The sequence below is a fragment of the Vicia villosa genome, linkage group LG7 (assembly GCF_029867415.1).
Source record: "Vicia villosa cultivar HV-30 ecotype Madison, WI linkage group LG7, Vvil1.0, whole genome shotgun sequence".
Taxonomy (NCBI): domain Eukaryota; kingdom Viridiplantae; phylum Streptophyta; class Magnoliopsida; order Fabales; family Fabaceae; genus Vicia; species Vicia villosa.
Window position 1 is genome coordinate 71,300,622 of NC_081186.1, and position 9,960 is coordinate 71,310,581.

Here is a 9,960-nt window from a genome sequence, read left to right on the forward strand (position 1 = left end):
TTCCAGCATGTAGCTGATTAGCCATGCAAAGGTATCTCTTTGCGACCTGTATGGATCTTGAGCAGAAGGCACATCGTGAGAGCCATAATGCCAAGAAAGCAATATGCTCTTCATCAGAAACTTCTTCTTGCGTTTTGTCATGGTTCTTCTGAATGAATGCAGTGTAAGTAACTGTTGATTCATTAAAACCAATAGTATCAGTATCCATCTCATTGGGATCGAAGGTCTCCCCAGTTGGTCGAAGTCCCGTAATAGCAGCTATATCAAAGAGAGTGGGGGTAACCATCCCACATGGGAGATGGAAAGTGTTGTGAGAAGCATCCCAAAAGTGAACCGCTGCTACTAACATGGGTTGGTTATATTCTAAGCCTGTTTTTGACAGTTGAATTAAATCATATATGCCTAACGATTTCCAGAAAGATCCTTTCGTTCTCTCTACTTTTTCTAACCAGGCATAGTACAAATCAGGATCTTTGGCTAAAGGGATTGACCTAAACACTTTTACAAAGTTGGTCATATAGTTTAACCTAATTTTCGCCAAAGCCAAAGGGGTCACAGTTGAAGTTTCTTCAGTATTAACAGATTCTCCTAAGGGGGAACGACCATCTTCATCTATCTTAATCTTACTAACTAAGGGTCTAGTTTTGTAATAAGCAGGGAAGAATTTGTTCATAGATGAATTGTTTTCATCTGGTAATGGACCCATAAAAGCAAGAGGTTTTCCAGAAAGTTCAAAGGGAATGATTACCTGGGAAGCGTAAATAGCGCGCACTTCTGCGGTATTAGGGTTTGGAATGTGTTCTTGTTCCCCAGACCGCGTTGTTGTTTGGAGCTTCAGAACAGGTTGAAGAACATTTGAGGATGAAGCCATGGAGAGGTTTTGATTGGAAAAGTAAGCTTTTTGAAAGGGTTGAGAGTGTTTTTTCCTTTTGAAGAGGATGAAGAAGTAGGAATGAAAAGTTGTATAAAAGTGCAAAACCAGGTATTTAAAGGTTTAACGGAAACCCTTTTTAAATCTTTTTGGGTAAAAACCAAGGGACACGTGGCGGCTAGTGATTTAATCCAACGCCGGTCGAATAAATTAGCTTTACTCCTAGTATGTAGGAGTAATGATCAAGAAGTAAGGTCAAAAACGTGGGAATGTAAGTTATGAGAAGACATCTTTGAAAATGACAAGACGTTTTGGAAACAGGGTCAGCAATGATTATGACGTTAGTCAGCAATCTTGGAACTTTCAAAGATCAACAAGAGACGAAATCTTATGATGGCAAGAAACGCCTATTTCTCTTGATTTTCGAAACAGGCATTTATTGGGGGCAATTTGTTAGCTGAAGATTTTGTTTTATAAATTGGTTCTTCGAAAAAGTAAACATTCGAAGGAAAGATGGTTACTGATGACCATCCCTTAAAAATAAAAGAATGGCTCCAGATGGCCATGCTTCGAGAATGAAGACTTCTAAGTTCGTTATGAAGATAATGAATACTGAAGCTAGTAGAAGTGTATGTCTTCGAGGACTTAGACAAAATTTATGAAATATGTTCAAGTATTACTACTTAGCGTGTTTTCGTAGTGTTTTTAAATACACTGCCACGCGTCGAAGAAGGACTCAGGCGGGAAGATTTGAAATTCGAAGACGGTTTCGTAACTGTCTAAATAACAGATGGCGTCCCTGGAGTTCTTATGAGAAACGTGGCATTAGATTAGCGTAGGGCCGTTAAGGTCGAAATTAGTATAAATAGGAGTCTTAATGTTAGGATTCTGGGTGTTCATTTTGTACAAATCACTCACATATTACTCAAGTATCAAGTGTTAAGAGAAAGAGTTCGCTGAGAAAATGTACGTATGACACCACCATTTTAATACATGTGTATTCTCTTTCGTTTTCAAATATCTTTCAGTATTATTGCATTTCATTTACTTCTTGCCATTTACATTTCTGTATTTTTACTTTCATGTCATTTACTTTTGAAGTATTTAACATTCCTGCATTTTAAGATTCTTTACGCTTTAACAATACTTTCGTTTCATATGTTATTTTACTTATCCTTTCACTGAAATTATACTTACGTATAACCAAGTGATTGTCAAGATTACTCGTTTTATTCGAAACAATTCTTATTAACGAAGACGAATCATGACTATGGTTCGAATGACCATTGATAACAATCTTTTTGACTATGTGTCCTAGGATCAATCTAGTCGATCCTGCGAGTAACCAAATCATATTTATTATAGTTTGGAAGACTAGCGGTTGTTTACCGGAAATCACCGTAAACATGAACTCACTACTTGGGAAGCGTTTTCAAGAGCTTTGGAACTACGTTTCGGTCCCTCAACTTACAAAAACCACCAAGCCCAATTATTTAAACTTAGACAGCATGGTCTGTTACGGAATACCAAGCCAACTTTGAAAAGTTAGGAAACCGTGTGATTGGATTGCCCCCGGATGCAATTCTTAATTGTTTTATCTCAGTATTAATTCCCGAAATCCGTAGTGAACTAGCTGTTCAGCGCCCTCAATCCATCACTCATGCAATAGGCCTAGCTAAACTCATTGAAGCAAAGCTCAAGGATTCTAAACCCAAGTTCAAAAGCCCATATGGCAGCACCCCTGTCCAACCCAACGCACCAAAACAACCCCCAGTTTCCCCAACTATGGCTGCTGTCTCCAAACCAGCTAATTCTCAACCCACCTCCAACCAACGTTTCCCAATTCGACAGATTACACCAACACAGCAGGCTGAACGAAGGGCCCAGGGATTATGTTTTAATTGCGATGAAAAATTTATTATGGGTCATAAATGTTCCAATGGAAAATTCTTATTGCTTATGATTGATGATGAAATTTCAACAGCTGCCAATGATGACACTAGCGAAGCTATTCCTTCAGAGGCTGTTTTGACCTCAGAAATAGATGAAACTTATTTTCAGCTCTCACCGCAAGCTACAAGTGGACAATTCTCTCCATAGACTTTAAAGTTTAAGGGATTGATTGATGGGCTGGTTGTCACCGTTCTCATAGATACAGGTAGTACTCATAACATCCTCCAACCTCGAATTGCAACACACCTCAAAATCCCTAACACTCACATCCCTAATTTTTCTGTCATGGTGGGTAATGGCTCTAAGCTACAATGTTCAGGTCTATGTTCTAAAGTCCCTATCACACTCCAGGACCAATTATTTTTTATACCTTTTTACTTAATTCCTATTGAAGGAGCTGATGTAGTATTGGGAATGGAATGGTTGCGTACCCTTGGCCCAATTGTCGCTGATTTTTCGATTTCAGAAATTTCTTTCACCTATGAGGATAAACAGATTACTATTCAAGGTGATGCAAACATTGGTTCAAAGTAAGTTGCTGACTTGTTTTACACCTTACATTCAAGAAGCCCAACACTCTACCTCATAACCCTTTTGCTCCTAATTAATCAACTGCAAATCCAAGGCCTCCAAAGCAGCCTAGAATTTCTCTTCAACATCATGTGAACAATCATTTTGTATAGCTCAGAATATGGCACAATAATTTAATGCTTCCTTCCGTATGTCCCCCGACATTAGGAAGTTTTTCTGCAAATTCCACTTATATGAACTAGCAAATGAATACCTCGTTCCTTCAGCAACCAGTAGGTTTTGGAAGCTCAATTGTCTCACATAATCTTCCCTTGGTAATCTTAAAAGGCTTTAATTCTTGAGCAGGATGAGAAGGGTATTCCTGTGTCGGGTGATGTTCGAAATACATGGGCAGGTTATTCCCTTTTACATGCTTTGTTTATCAAAGAGCATAATGCAGTATGTGACATGCTAAAAGTAAGTCAAATTCTTTTAATTTGTTGCTTCTACTTAGTCTTTTTGCTCTCTATATAGTTAGGCTCTCTGTATAGTTCATGCTTCTATTTAGTTTTTTTGCTTGCCTAAGAGCTGGTGCTCTCATGATAGTCCCTTCAAGCTCTAAAGAAGAAGTTAGTATGCCTTTACCGTTGATTCATTAATTTTGTTCTAATTGTGTGTGTGTGTGTATGATATCTGACACGTATATGATGAAGACACTTCAATGCTATTAAATAAGCGAGTTCAATTTTGTTATTATATTCTAATTACTTAGCTTCTTTTGTTCTGTTGGTTGCTCATTGGTTTTCTAACTAAGATGTTGCAATCCAGAAGAATTGTTACGACGTTACCAAATATGCACTTGAGAGTTATGTAGATGTTACAGTCACCGTAGAATTGACGGTGGAAAATGGAGCGATTGGCACCGGAACGGACAACCAATGCTTTGTGAAAATATTAGGTGGTGTATTTAATGTATCCCTTTTGCATACAAAAGCTCTTAAACTACCCTTTTGTATCTGTAATCAATCAAAGGTCACCAAAAATATACAAACTAAATGATTATTTGTTAATGCAGGCTGAAGTGTGATAAGTCACCGACGTCGGCGTGTGAACTCAAATAAGTCTCCTTTTGCTTCTCCAATTTTAACTCATAAGTTGAAAGTTAGTTTGTGGATTTTCCTGTAAACAACAATTATGTTTCTATATGATGATGCAGAGAGAACTACTTCTAGGCGGTGGAGAAGAGTCCACAATCCGCAGACACATTTTGCAGTATGTCATGGAACTTACTTCAATATTCAGCTTGGGTTACCCGTGCGTTAGAATTCAAAGCAATTTGACTTATTTCTATTGAGCTTGCTTCTATTGGACTTCAAATAATTTCTCTTTCTAATTTGTATTTTCTTCCTGAATAATTCAAAGCAATTTGAGTTTGACTATAGAGATAAAGGAAGGACAGGACTTGTCTTTGTTATATTTTTGTGTTTAGCTCACTTTTCTTTAATGTGGTTATTAGGAGAATGGGAAGCAAACAATCTTGCCTCTAGGGAGGGTGGTAAAACAACAGCTGGCCAAATTCTTATTGCAATTTTGAGGTTTCTCAATTTGTTGTTCTTCAATTTCTATCAATGGGGTAAAACCCTACTATGATGACATATTTTTCTTAGTATGTTCTTCTGCACGAGTTACTATCATATGGGGCCTTCCTACAAGTGAGGAGCTTAGTAAACAAGAGATGAATTATGGAGATTTTGATCTGTTTGTACTACATGCAGGGGTTCCATCTGTTGACGTGTATTACAAAAAAGGTACATACTAGTTAATATGAACTAAAGGATTCTGTTTGATTTATGGAAATTCATGCCATAGTACATGTAGAATGATTGGAAAAAATCAAAGTATGTGGTTCACATCACCTATAGAGACATTTACTATTTTTATTACAATATTACTGTGGTATTTTTGCACTCTTCTGTGATCATGTCGTCGATACATGTTCAACACGATGACATGGAGTTCAGACTGTTTTTGATACCGAGACAACATGTTTCGGCATAGGAGCACTATTAAGTTCTCGCCTAAATATGAACTACTTTCTAAGTTGTACTTGGGTTCCTTTTGCAGGGTTGACCTATGTCATCAGTCAAACGATGATGATGACTATGAAGGAAGTTTTTATGAGGAACCTTTGCTGGGAAAATCTCCAAATGAAGCAAATTTAACAAACAGGAATAGACATAGAAAGTGTTTTCCTATTCATTTTTCTCGTCTGGGGCTCCGTCAAAAGATTATGATTTTGGTACAGAAAGATTTTATTCTCATGTAGCTCTGATTGTTGTCTTATCCATTTGTCCTTAATTTTGACACATAACCTTCACTAAGTATTTCATTCAAATACAATGACTTTCATATGATTCGCCAGGTTATGTTACTAATTCTCATCACTATAATGTCATTTACTGTAATAATCTGGATCGAACTAGGACAGAATCCTATTGACTCTGAAGTGGCGGCTCGGGTATATAGATGTTGTAACATGTTCTGTTCTATATAATCCATAATGCATTAAAAAAATATTAAGATCTAAATGACATGCTGAGGGTTTAGCTTATGACCGAATGCAATGGCGTTGGTTGACTCTTGTAATCAGTCTTATCTAATGAGAAAAAATTCTGCTAGCGGTTGTTATTTTATAACCTATGATGCCATGCACCATTCTGAATTTCTTAGTAATAATGCATATAATAGCTTAAAAGTTCGCAATGATACTTTCTCTTAATTACTGTCTCTATTTCTTTTGTTGTTCTAATAGGAAATAAAAGACCGTTCATTTTCTTAGTATCATGGTATATACTAGCGTAAAAGTTGGCAATGGCTTTGTCTCTAAACTACTGTCTCTATTTCTTGTGTTTTCAAATAGGAAGTAAAGTATTGTTTATTTATTATTTTTTAATTAGAAAACCTAAGTCTAGGTTTACTATGTCAAGTAGCTTGTGTTTGATTTTGATTTCAAATACAAAATTTTTAACATATTCAAGTTAAATAATATAAAAATTCTTATTATATGTTAAAATATTTATAGTAAAAGTTCTGTTTAATAAAAAAAATTAATTCATTTGCATCATGAACATTCAATTGTATTACTTTTAAAAATTTTAAAATAAGAGTCAAATATTTTATACTTATCAATGGTTGTGATTCACTGACAGTATAAAAAAACTTTACACTGTTAGTTTATACTAATTAAATTCTAACGAAAATATGAAGTTACTGATAAAAATATTGAATATTAACCGGAACATGAAGTTATTGATCAAAATATTAATATTAGCGGAAACATAAAGTTACTAATCAAAATATTGAATATTAACATGAACATGAATTTACTGATAAAAATATTAAATATTAACAGGCACATGAAGTTACTGATCAAAATTAATATTAACGGGAACATGAAATTACTGATCAAAATATTGAATATTGACGAAAACATGAAGTTACTGATCAAAATATTTTATCTTAACGGGGAACATGAAATTATTATTTTGATACATTCAATTATTATTTTTCACGGGTACCAGACATTTTTCTATACATTTAATTATTATTTTTTCACGGGTATCGGGCATTTTTCTATATATTTAATTTTATTTTTTTTACAGATATTAGACATTTTCTATTAAAAAATATACATTTAAAATAAATGCGCGTCCCGTACGAGAACCCGTGCGAATGTACGAGTTTGTTACTAGTTACTCACAGAAACATTACTCAATTAGAGTATGCTATGCATTGCTCTTGGATGCATGTCCTAGCCTAGAATACCGAATGGACAGCTTATTTACAACTAATTTTAACTTGTACACTATTGAGTCTCTTATTTGAAACAGCTATATTGTGAACTACAAGACTCAACCTTTGGCTTATGTTAAGTTACTTCTTCAAGATTCCAAGGTAAATTGTTGAAGAAAATATAGCCAACTCTCCTATGGGATCCACAAACTTAGATGTCTAAGATTTTACAAAGCATTTGTAAGAGTGAAATTCAAAAGCAAACATTATTATTTTTGCAAATATCGGGAACATGTAGTAGATCAACCAGTTTTAGCATAGAATTCGACACAAAATTGGAGTGAAATTTTGAGTTCCCAACGGTCTTGGCCTCTAGACTATATCCATTACCAACTTTATTTGGCCCCACACAAGACTGAATATGTTGCAAATTAGAATTAATGTCATGCGAAGCACTAGAATTACAATATCACATACATGAAGGTGAATAATATCTCATTTGAATAGATATATTTGAATGATCTTCCTAACAAATGAATCTATCATATAACAACTTCTTAACAATTTGTACATGCACACGACAATCCATATGTTGTCCAGCAATCATTTGAATTTTTATTCATACTACATTCCTCCACTCTATGTTGGGTGGCCTTGCACATGATGTCAATTTTATATTACAGGAAGATGTTGGCATCATGAAGTATATGAATTTAAATACATATATAGATTATCCATCTCATGGTCTAGAATACTACCAAGTAAGTTGATTTATGATCAGTTCCTATCATTTACTTAATCAAGTAATGCATATATCAAGTTATTTATTGCATTCATGATAAAAATATATATATACAGATGGAAGTATAAGTGGAGGTATTTATTTATTTTGTAAATATTGAAATTTTGATTTTATAATTTCTCAAGACGTTTTTGCTATCAATATTGATAAAAAAAAAATTGTTAGTTTTTCAGGTATAGAAGTATTTGTAACCATTTTTCAATGGGATTTGCCACAAACTTTGGAAGATGAGTATGGTGGTTTCTTAAGTCCTCTCGTAGTGTAAGTAACAACTTTTTATGTACTAAATGTTCTGTTTCTCACTAAAACTGTCTCTAAATGTATGTTAGAAGTGTATGTTTCTAAAGTGTCACACCACTGCTACTAAAGTGTGATTATACTTTTCTATTATGAAATTTTAGATCTGATTTTCGGGATTACGCGGAGGTTTGCTTCAAGGAATTTGGAGATAGAGTGAAGCATTGGATTACTATAAATGAGCCAACCACTTACGCAACAATTGGGTACGGTGTAGGGATGTTTCCACCTCGCCGATGTTCTGATTGGCTTTATCTCAACTGCATTGGCGGTGATTCAGGGACAGAGCCGTATATAGTTGCACACCACCTACTCCTTGCTCGTGCAGCCGCTGTTCAGGTGTACACGACAAAATATCAGGTTCATTTTAACTTTAAGTGATGATTACTTTGAAACTATAAATTGCAACAAACTAGTGTTTATTCTGAAAATGGAGCAGACAACATAGTTGAATCTTGAAGTAATGGACCCGAGGATCTTGTCAAACTCCGTCATTAATTTTACCTTCTCACCATGTGTTTTTATCTTATTAGCAATAGATGAGATTTCTTGCAAAGTATTCATCAATCGTTTTCTCTCCTTAATACCAAGAAACTTGAACTTCCTTCCAAGAGCTAGTAGTTGCGCCCGCTTCATCTTGGTAGATCCTTGATACTTTTACCTCATCGAAACCACATATCACTTGTTGTGTCTTTATCAAGAATGATCTCCACTTGTTCTAAATAGCAACTATACATAAAAAAACAAAGAGTTAAGATAAAAGGCATTGTATCATGATCATCATACATCTAAGCAAATGTATTGGATGTATCTCTAAACAATTTCTTGTTAACGTTTTATATACTTGAATACTGAATCGCCAGGGTTTAAATTACTGCATGTACAGTTGTTACTTAAGAGCCAAAGCACATATCAAAGGGGTTCGATTGGAATAGCCTTACTCTCCAGCTGGTATGAGCCACTTTCAAATAGCGAATCCGATGAAAGAGCTGCTGAGCGATCAATTGACTTCTTGTTTGGATGGTCAGTAGCTCAATGCACACTAGCCCTATATATGAAATTATGAACTAAACATCAATTGATTATATTAAAAAGAAATAACAAATGGCGCATAATTTACTAAAGCATTTCCATTTTTCATTCAACCCTGATCAAAAGTTATGAAACCATCCATTACCCCTTGGTTTTATAGTTATCCCATGGGGCTAAAGAAATTGTTGGTCTACATCAAAGAAAAGTACAACAATCCTTTGATTTATGTTGCCGAAAACGGTAAATACAAAAACCCTTGATAAATATTGCTAATTAAATCAACGATTGAACCTGAATCTGGCCTGACACACTTGACATGATTTACAGGTATAGCTGACAATAATGATCCAACACTGTCATTAGAAGAAGCACTTAAGGATACTCACAGATTTAAATATCATCATGACCATTTGTCATATCTCCAATCAGCAATTAGGTAATGATTGTTTAGATATCTAAAGACACTTTGTCTATTTGTTTCAATATATAGCTTAATAATTTCTATTTTGTTTGGTTTTCTGTGACATATAAGAATCAGTGTAAATGTAAAGGATATTTTGCATGGTTGTTATCGGACAATTTTGAATGGACTGACGGCTACAGAGCGAAGTTTGGAATGAATTTTGCAGATTACAACAATAACTTGAAAAGATATCAAAAGCTATCGGCACAATGGTTCAAGAGTTTTCTTGAAAGAGCTTAA

General features: G+C 34.8%; 1 long non-coding RNA gene and 1 pseudogene across 2 annotated transcripts; both read left to right on the forward strand.

Annotated features, from left to right (window-relative positions):
• The first annotated feature begins 4,050 nt into the window (after positions 1–4,050).
• Positions 4,051–5,769, forward strand: LOC131617410 (uncharacterized). Of its 2 annotated transcripts, XR_009288575.1 has the most exons (4): positions 4,051–4,292; positions 4,410–4,606; positions 4,851–5,142; positions 5,459–5,769. It is a non-coding gene; the product is annotated as an uncharacterized LOC131617410 (long non-coding RNA). The 2 variants fall into 2 exon arrangements; XR_009288574.1 differs by lacking the exons at positions 4,051–4,292; positions 4,410–4,606 and having other exon boundaries at positions 4,763–5,142.
• A 1,268-nt stretch (positions 5,770–7,037) lies between these two features.
• On the forward strand, positions 7,038–9,960 carry LOC131619297 (isoflavonoid 7-O-beta-apiosyl-glucoside beta-glycosidase-like; annotated as a pseudogene).